The sequence below is a fragment of the Dreissena polymorpha genome, chromosome 1, assembly GCF_020536995.1.
Source record: "Dreissena polymorpha isolate Duluth1 chromosome 1, UMN_Dpol_1.0, whole genome shotgun sequence".
Classification (NCBI taxonomy): domain Eukaryota; kingdom Metazoa; phylum Mollusca; class Bivalvia; order Myida; family Dreissenidae; genus Dreissena; species Dreissena polymorpha.
Window position 1 is genome coordinate 125,901,524 of NC_068355.1, and position 11,412 is coordinate 125,912,935.

Below are 11,412 nucleotides of genomic sequence, written 5' to 3' on the forward strand. Positions count from 1 at the left end.
GAAAAGGCGCTATGGTCTTCACTCTGAAATTCATTACTCTAAGGGCTTAACAGAACCAAAGCCAGATCTTACAGCTAAATGGCCCCACCTACAGCTAAATATGATTTATAGGTTGAAAATAAAGCTATTTGTCTGAAGAACTAGCGCTATTAACTCATCAGCTATGTTGCTCCACCAGCCGCAATTCTGTAAACATAGTGTATATATGGAAATACCTAGTCTACCTCATGCGACGCACCACTACGTCCATTGTAAATACACAGCTAAGTAAGTACTTTAACGAACAAACTGAAATTCATGTTTGAATTAAACAATCAGTATTATGACTCTCATTGAAATCATTGCTAGCGGATTGTTGACCGTCTGCGGCTCAAGGGACAAATGGTCAGGCCTACAAACAAAGAGAAAATGGAATAAATGGGTTGCATTCATGTGATTTGGCATATTTTTCATCTTGCTCTCAACCTGAAACTTCAATCTTTGGACATAATAATATTTACATTCAAGATTTGTTGGAAATGTAACCCTTACTTGTCCATACCAGGTCCCCCTCCCATCCGGAACAGTCCAAAACCACCTAAAACATCCATTTGAACCAAAATATTGACATCTCTCATCTATTTTAGCACCCAAATCATTAAAACATTCATTAAAATTCATGTTCTACTTGTCTCGCTTGCAGACGAATCCATGTGACATTGACATTGCAGTAAATGTGCTTTTTTAAGGTTATATTACACTAATTCCGATTCCCATAGGGTCCCATTATAAAACTGACAACTTTCACAGCATTTTTCTTGCCTTTTCGACGTATCAATTTTTCCGAACCTGGTATCATTTTAAAGATGGATCTGTCCTCTTCCAATAATTGCAATCAAAAACATACCGTCTCGCAACTTCTAAGAAAGTAAATCGCTGTCGAATGAACCCACCGTAGAAAAACGTGTTTCGGAATCCTAATTTCGACAAAAGCCCCACACAATAGAAAACACACCCTCAAAAGTCCATCTTTTAAGTTAGCTTCCAATCCAAGGCATCAAAGTACTCCAGACACATACAGGATATTACAAATAACCACAAAAAACATGTCTCACATTGTTAAATGGCTTATATTCAAGAAGAGAAAATGAACTCTTTAGAAATAGGCACTACTTTCGAATGGACCACGGAGGGATACACAATGATTTAGTGTAATGTAACCTTTAAGGGAACTCAACTTTGTCCTATCTTTTTCAAACTTTCTCCACATGAGATTTGAACTATTTCCACCATGAATATGCAATTTCAGTGCGTGCGGATGGGGGTAAAGGCCTTAAAATGGCCATTTAAAGCGGTGACTAAATTGGCCGCAGTCAAGTCGGAATGCATGATTTTTAGTCTAAGTGATGACAGCTGATTTTGTGTCTCCAATTATTGTTACGCGTAACTTTTATGGCAAAAACTGGTATCATTGCATGCAAAATTCACCAATATATCAGCAAAAGGCCCAATTAAATGTATTGATTGTGAATCAGTGCACTTTTCTTGATGAAAAAGGAGACTTTTTTTAATTTTAAGCACTTTTTTTCACACAAAAAACTCACTGACAGCATATAAAATCATGTTTTTCAAGAAAATTATTATTAAAAAAATAAATATCCTTGACTCAGCAAATCATACACGTATAGTAACATATGTAACAGCTTTTCTGCAATGGTATTCGTGTTTCATTATAGTAGACAACCAGGGTCTGAAACGGATCATCTCAACGCGTGCAAGTAGTTTCTGTATGCGTGATGCATGATATTCTTTATATACCGTTCGTCGCCTAAATTTTAAGGTCGCGAATGTCGAAAATGGCAAAATGGCATATTTGGTATCATTTTGTCGGGCTTGACGAGCTCTACACGATGCGACGAACGGCATATGTGTACCTTTCTCTACTAAAGCACTATTGACCCCTAAACATTGGCGAAACGTGACAATTTTCTATTCATTTTAATTCTAAAATCGCGAATGTCTTTGTGTAGGGTTATATAAAATAAGTAAACGATTTGATTTCCATAATCACGAAACTCAAAACTTTTCTGAAAAAAATTACGTTAAAAAGTCGCGAATGTAATTATCAATTAATATAACTTTTTTATTTTAAAAGCAATTGTCTTTAAATTTTGCAAATTGATAGATTGCATACATCTCAACCACCTGTCAAAATTTCATAAAAGTATCTTGTTTTATAATACATGGTTTGTTTTTTCAAAACTTTAGACTCGATTTTCTCAAAATCACTTTTTTGGACTTTCGTGCATTTAGAATTAGTGCGACGCGTTTTAAGTCAATATTTTTTAGCGGCGGTACATATTGGAATATAAATATTTTGTTATCACTAACTAAATCTTTTGCCTTCTTTCAGGAACATAAGATATGTTGTTTAATTAGTTATTAAATAGAATATCTTGTCTATGAACTTAACTTATATATAGTGGGTATGGGAGTGCGGCAGATTGTTAACCAAGTCCATGGATAATTATTTCCATTTTATTTTTTATTCCATTAACCCTTTATTTGTATTTAAATGGGATAGTGCCAGACATGGGTTGACTTGAAACTACTGCCAAGATGATTGGATGAGCTACATTTTAAATTACTAGAAAGCATTGATTGCTTTAAATCTAAAATTATGTTTTTCGTTTCCTTAAACGCTCGATACGCGATAACCGGGGGATATTTATTGAAACGATGGCAATCATTGGACAAGTTGTTGAACTACGATCATATATATGAAAATATCATTCCTATCAACGTTTTGAAGGGAATTATCCACATATTTAGGCATTTTTCAAAGAAATTAAATATGATTGCCTAAATATTTTTGATGTTTGGTAATAGTGTTAAGTTATTTGTACAGTAAGAAGAAAAGATGAAAAACAAACCTGAAACCCGATGTCGCCGGGATTTGAACCCATGTCCTCTGAAACCGTAAGCGAATTGGCTACGACTGCGAAGCGCAAACTTTCATGAAATGACGCGAAACAAAACATTTATAGTTAAACGTTATCTATATCGTCTGCAAAATTCCGAGCATGTTTTCGTCCGCAAAAAAAAAGCACCTGACTACGAGGCGTGTTTTTTATGTTCACTTCTATGGTATATTTGCATACTGCCACTAGACTAAAGAAAAGCTTCAGATCGAGCTCTGAAACCGTGGCGTGTTACTAAAAAGAATGAATAAAGTCATTTAAGTCATGTCGACACAAACCACGGTTCGCACTATCCATGGACTCAAATTCTGATATAGTATTGCACGGCTTCACAAAAGGTGACATCTTTAAAACGCATGCTGTATCAGATTGCTTACTTATACCCAATGATTTCAAGAAGCACTAATGTAAAAAGTAAACATGCATAAATGACATATGCCAATGTTTTGTCAATGTTTATGGACGTTGATGGAATAAGATTTCAACCAGGAAAATGGTTCGATGACTTATACCCTCGCTTTAACAGCTGTTTAGTAGACGTTTTTCTCATTACCACATTAGAGTCAGCCACCTGATAAAGGCATGACTCCAACCTAAGAACATACGATCGTCTTTAAATAATAAGATAAATTGATAAAACCTACCTTTGTTAGTGAAGCAACAATATGGCAAAGAGCGGCGATTAAAAACAGCCACTTCAACGAGAGAAAAAACTGCGGCACATAGGAGTTTATTGGATGAAAGTACATATACAAATAGGGTAAAGTTTTACGCTCTATATTCCGCAACAACACACCTTTAAAAGCGAATCCTAGATCAAATGAGTTCCCAGTAAGCAAAAAAAAAGCCAAACACCATAAGGCGCGCCATTTCTGAAGTACTTGCACTTTCAGAAACTCTCCAGTGTAGGACAAAAGTGTTTGAACAACGCGATTAACTGCCGTCGCAGATGAAACCAATAAGCCTAATTAGCCAAAGTCCAAACCGTCCAAGAAAGAGTATTTACTGCTTCCCAAAAAGTTGGTTCTAATCAGTGAAAATATGAAACATTTGGCAGTTTATTATTTTATTATAGTCTCATCCAATATTAACAATTTTCACAATTTTACATATATAAAACATTTAGATAAAACATTGGCAAAATTCATAAAATGAATTAAAAGAGACTTATTCTGTGTATCAATGTATTTTACATGACAATCAATATACATGTTTATAGCTTTATTGCCACCACCAATCGTACCCATTGTCATACAAATTTGTTGCCGTATATTATCCAACATTGTGAATTGTAACATTATTGCACAAACAGTTAACCAACTAGAAAGAACATTCAACCATCATGGCACACCATGATAAGATGATTAATGGTGATACTATATAATTCTAACTTATTATAAACTTACAATCAGTTATCAGAATGTAGACAATTGCTCTATATCGGATTGAAGGGAAGTAACTCTTCAAACCCTATCGTTAAAATATCTACTTTTTAAGCCAGGTGCGTGAAGTTGGCTCGCCGTTCGACGTTCGACATTAGCACAACATTCAAATTACCGAATGTAGAGATTCCCCACAACTCTTCATACATAGAAGGTGATTTTTTTCTGTCACTATTTAGCGCAAATATTTTATATGAGAAATGAATAGGCCATATTCAATATAAAACTAATAAAATTATTAAAATATCGCATTCTCGTATAAATTACTATGTTCTAGAATCGATCTTATACCGTTCTTATAATTGTCCTCACTTTTCATCTTAGATCCAACTTTAGGATGGTTGCCAAGGAAGTCGGGGTTTAAAATCACCTTCTATGTATTAAGAGTTATGGGGAATCTCCAGTTTCCTTCTAAATATAGTAACAGTTCCAAAAAGTATAAAGAACGGTTAAATTTGTTCCGGTCAAAAAAGAACACGGGCACGATGTTTCAAACACACTTTACCTTCGGTCATATTCTAGAACATAGTAATTTGTACAAGAATGCGATATTTTCATAATTTTATTAGTTTTATATTGAATATGGCCTATTCATTTCTTATACAAAACATATTTGCGATAAAATAGTGACAGAAATGGCGTTTACAGGCTTAAGATTGCAGATAAGGGTGGTCATGACTGTCCTTAAACATTAAGGACAGAAACGCTTAAATCTTAGACTATATTCAATCTCAGATCAATTATAAGGACCATTCTAAGATTGGAGTGTAAAAAGGCTGAAACTTATATTTTGACCGGATCTTAAAGATAAGATCCATCTAAGATCGATATTGAATACCTACCCAGTAATGATTGTGTTGAATGTATATCACTCGACAGCTCACTACTTGAAACTTACTATACATACCGTATGAGGTCGCTAAAAATACACGTGATTTAGTGCAGTGGAAAAACAGTAAACCGACTCCTTGACAAACTGGCGTTTTAGCTTAACGACCAAATTGTGCCGGCACAACATTCAAAATTAAGCGTACACTAATTTCTCCGAAAGTCGAACTGAATATCGAGCTGGAATGCCGTGCCAGCTCGTAAACGTTCACAAAGAAGCGTACAACAATAACTCCGAATGTCGAGCTGGAATGCCATGCCGGCTCGACATTCAAAAAAGTGTACAACACTATATCCGAATGTCGAACTGAATGTCGAGCTGGAATGCCGTGCCGGCTTGACATTCAAAATAAGTGTACAACTTTATCTCCGAATGTCGAACTAAATGTCGATCTGGAATGCCGTGCCAGCTCTAATTTCAAAAATAATTGTACAATACTATATCCGAATGTCGAACTGAATGTCGAGCTGGAATGCCGTGCCAGCTCAACATTCGAAAATAAGCGTACAACACTATATCCGAATGTCGAACTGAATGTCGAGCTGGAATGCCGTGTCAGCTCAACATTTGAAAATAAGCGTACAACACTATATTCGTATGACGAACTGAATGTCGAGCTGGAATGCAGCGCAAGCTCGACATTCAAAAATAATTGTTCAACATTATATTCGAATGTCGAGCTGAATGTCGAGCTGGAATGCCGTGCCAGTTCGACATTCAAAAATTAATTGTACAAAACTATATCCGAAAGTCGAACTGAATGTCGAGCTGGAATGCCCTGACAGCACAACATTCGGATTGAATGTCGAACTGAATGTCGAGCTGGAATGCCGTGCCAGCTCGACATTCAAAAATAATTGTACAACACTATATCCGAATGTCTAACTGAATGTCGAGCTGGAATGCCTTGCCAGCTCGATATTAAAAAATAATTGTACAACACTATATCCGAATGTCAAACTGAATGTCGAGCTGGAATGCCGTGACAGCTCAACATTCGAAAATATGCGTACTACACTTTATCCGAATGTCGAACTGAATGTCAAGCTGGAATGCCGCGCCAGCAAAACATTCGGTTTGAATGTCGAGCTGAATGTTGAGCTGGAATGCCGTGCCAGCTCGACATTCAAAAATAATTGTACAATATTATCTCCGAATATCGAACTGAATGTCGAGCTGGAATGCGGTGCCAGCTCGACATTAAAAAATAATTGTACAACACTATATCCGAATGTCGAACTGAATGTCGAGCTGGAATTCCGTGCCAGCTCAACATTCGAAAATAAGAGTACAACACTATATCCGAATGTCGAGCTGAATGTCGAGCTTGAATACCGTGTCAGCACAACATTCGGTTTGAATGTCGAGCTGGAATGCCTTGCAATCTCGATATTCAAAAATAATTGTACAACATTATCTCCGAATGGCGAACTGAATGTCGAGCTGGAATGCCGTGCCAGCGTTACATTTAAAAATAATTGTACAACACTATATCCGAAGGTCGAACTGAATGTCGAGCTGGTATGCCGTGCCAGCTCAACATCCGAAAATAAGCGTACAACACTATATCCGAATGTCGAACTGAATATCGAGCTTGAATGCCGTGCCGCACAACATTCGGTTTGAATGTCGAGCTGAATGTCGAGCTGGAATGCCGTGCCAGCTCGACATTCGGTAATTGAATGTTGAGATAATGTCGAACGTCGAACGGCGAGCCAACTTCACGCCCCTTTTTAAAACACGCACCTTTTATGCCCTGAATAGTTACCTTTCCTTCATTAACATTCAACTGCGCTAAGAAGCAAGTTTGATGCATTATTGTAGCCCCAGCATATACAATGTCATGTAAATGGTAAATGTATGGAACGCGCTTTAGATATATATATATGGTTATTGGGTAAATCGTTAATGAGAACTACATTTGTGCACCATTAGCACAATGAAGCATTCAGTCCATTCTCAACAAGAGCTTCTTAATCAAGAACTGGTAAGTGTTTTATTTCTCAAACGGTGCATACCCAAACATGATATGACAATGATATTATTATATTTTTATATCAATTTTTTAGCATCATGCATTTTCTGAACATTTTTGAAGTACTGATTGTTGGTTGACAGAAGCATCGAGTGAACAAATATTCAGCCTTCGTCATCATAATTATTTTACGACCATGTACCATGTATGCGCAGTAATATGTGGTTGCCTCCTTTTCGCTTGTCAATTATATTGTCCTTAATGCATAGCATACTTTATGTGATAAATGTAGATCAATTTTGTATGCACTGAACAGGCGTATATTAAACACGTTTCATCTGATTGAGATTGATTGTGGTTGTAGATAATGTATTCAGTTGCAGATCCTGTTACAGTTCATCATTTTGAAATTTAGTTTATTAAAGTCAAAACATAAATGGGAATTTTGGTAAACATCATTTCTGGTACTTTACCTAATGACACTGCAAAGCGTACTTCTGTGTTAGCGGTTTTAAATACACAAAAACAACAATTGGCGTATGTAAAGAAACCTCAAAATTACCCTGTGTTTTCTCTAACAGTTTTGAAATGTCAAGATTAATGAAATGATTTAGCTTATATTAAGAGCTTAAAATTTGATTATTGGATCTTTTCTCTTGTGCCAGTTCGGTAAAAAGGTATGTACAGTTATATATTACGCGTTTAAATGCAATAACAGAATATGTAGGTCGTAGAACTTCAAATTGTTCTTATATTGCAGTACTGTGTTATGTGAAAACATATTCTTTTAAAATCCTTTTAATTTAACAAACTGTATCTCGCAATATCTGTCTGGTTTAAGGACGATGAGCGAGGCATATTATTCCTTGTCACATACTAATAATTGTATTTATTTTATTCCATCGTGTCCAAAATATATGTAGTTCTGTTTCGCTTGTTTTCTTGACTGTTGAGTACAATAGTAATTACATCGAATTATTATTATATTTTGCTGCTTTTTAATTTGATTTACGATCCTATGTTAAATTGTGGGCTTAGTCGGAGGTTCGGTATCCTTTTAAATGATTTAAACCCCAAACTTTTCAGTCAGCCGTTCCAATGAAGTGACCACAACTTTATTCAATATTTAATTTTAAGTATCTGTAATTTAGTAATTTCGCTCATGAAATAAAGATTTAAATAATGAATGTAAAAACAGACATACTGTATGTTAAGACATAATTGCGCTTTTTCACTTCATGGGTACAATACACAGCAATCACATTCGCATAAATTATACATAATTGTGATTATAGGTATATTAAATATTTGCACAATTTTCAGAACAAAAGATGTGCCATGTGCTGATTTTTGCGCTTGCCCTAACGCACGCCTCATGTCAACATGAAAATAATGATACAACCGTGGATGTCAGGGTCAGTACGGACGGACGCAACGGACGCTTAGACGCGGGATGGACTCATGACTTTGGTAACGGCGTCAGAACTGAGGCAAGAGGCAATTTTGATACAAGGGGAAATTGGGGAGCGTCTCTTGGTGCGTCATCAAATGGTTTTGACATCAGGGGTAGTACGGACGGACACAACGGACGCCTAGATGCAGGATGGACACGTAACTTAGGCCGTGGCTCAAGTATTGGGGTTGGAGGTAATGTGGATACCAGAGGAAACTGGGGAGTCAAGGCCACGTTGTCGTTTAGACGTAAAAGGAGAAACACTCAGCAGGTTAGCTATAAATCTGTTCCGTTTTTCTTTCAAATTATATGAAAAGGATAATTCTTAAAATGATATTGTGAGTGCTTAGTTTGTGCTTTACTATTGCTCAGTGACTAAAATGTATAACTGAAAAGCATATATTATATTTAAATAACAATTGATTACATTATTGTTGTTAAACATTAAAATAGTTTTTTTTATGGAAATTGTGAATATTTAAAGCAGGATCCGATCGTAAAGAATTCCGGTCACATCTCCACAAAAAGGAAATACGCCTATTACATATTGTTTTATATTTACTTTCAATACACTGTTATCAGACTTACTTATTAAAGCCCAGTAATGAATTGAGTAACTGAATGTAAATATAAAAATCCAGATGCCGATGATGTATTTACATAAATATACTATTTTATTCACAGACAACGCGCACATTGTGCTAGGAGAGTGATTGTTGTTTGTCATGTTAACAATGTGTCATTTTATATTTCACAGTGACACATTGAACACGGCGGATCCATTGTTTTGATAAACATCCGCTGATGCGTTTCAGATGAAGCATTTCATTCTGAGTTTGGATGTTAATCAGTGCAACTTCAATCTGTACGATGCAAATAGAGATGGTGTGATAACAAAGGAGGAGCTTGTAGCGGTGTTTGGTGACAACACGAACACTACGGAGTTGTTTCAGGCACTTGATATAATATCCGGTGAGTAAATATGTTCTATGATTTCACATCATACGTCTACACTTAAATGCATGCATAATTTCATACGATTCCATAACTTGACCAAATTTAAAGATTGTATTCTTATTAACCAAATAGTTTTGCTAACGAACGATGCGTTGTCGACAAGAACTATATTTCAAATAAATAACCATAATATACCCTATGCATGTATTTGATAAAATAATGTATACTTCATATGCTTTCACTGGTCCCCGTTAAGCTTCACAATAACGTATTAATTCCGCAGTCCATAAAATCAAACGCACATATTTCGGAATGTGGAAGTATTTTTTGAAAGTCAGCTCTATTCTTTCCACGTAAACAATGCTTTGTATGAACGTCATATTCAATAACTTACATGTTGTTTTGCCCCAATGAATTAACAGTTTCGGCATACTGACAAAGTAAAACAAGTATGCACATCGTTCACACAATATTAATTTGCATATTTTGATGAGTAGTTGCTATTTTTATCTTTACGTTACCCGATAAAAACGATGTGTGCAAATATTACCATATATTTGCACTTTGCATTATTTGCAGGTGATGGTAAGGTTGACAGGGATGAATTCCACTATTTGATGTCAAGAACAATTGATGGATGTTGACCTGTCATTGTCGTTGGTCCTTAACGCTCGCAGTTTGTATACTGGGAAGAATTTAAACACAAACATTGTATTTGCTGGACAATTTCTGACCGTATTGCAGAAACAAACAGAGTGCACAGTTGAAGATTTTCTTACTGTTTTTTTTTAAATTATTTTCCAACCGTTCATATTGAAAACCGTAACTGAGTTGTTTCTCCAAAATGTTTGTGTCAGCATAAATCAATAAACATATTAAAATACTTATTGTTTACGATAATATTACTTAATGAAAAATATCCTAAATCGGGATAAATTAGGCTCAATACAAAGGATCCACTACGCCAAAACAGGCCTGCTCTCTCTTTACCCGACCCCTCCAGTTTGTATGTTTGGCACTTCTGTGTTGTGTTTTAATTTGTGAAAAAAGGTATGGGTACGTGCATGAGTGCTTTAAGAAGGTTACGCCCATAGCTTAATACTGTGAAAGTTGCGTAATACGAGTAGCGAAAAAATATAATTTAAAAAGGATGGTAAATGAGATGTTTTTCAAAAATTCACAAATCATGCATATATAAAAGCTTCGTTACAATCATACACATTTTCACCTTTTAAAAGAAATAATTACGCATAATTATATGACGTTAATAACTTATCCTCTTTAGTAAATGATCAATTATCACACGATCCGAGATAAAACGTATAATTTATAGACAAGCAGTGCAAAGAGGTCAATTATCTAGGAAAAGTCCAAATTATCATACCGATCAAAGATTAACCCGTCTGCATATGACGGTTTCGTTTGAGTTGTAGTTATTGTTTTGTTACGGAGGAGCATTAGTTACCATGACGTTCTCAATGACAAAGTCATCATGTATTGTTTTAAAGATTGGCCGGTAGAGTTTATAGCTGTTGTTAACAATAAGCAATATATCATTTATGTATACTTATTTCAATAAAATTCTATCTCGTTATTTTTTACTCATTTTTTACATGACAGGTCATTACATAAAGCAAAGGTTTACCATTAAGGTGTATACTTCTTCAAAATGAACTTCAACAAAAGACGATTACTTTTAAGAAAAGGTTCGATTAGTTTGGTTAGACACAATTAGA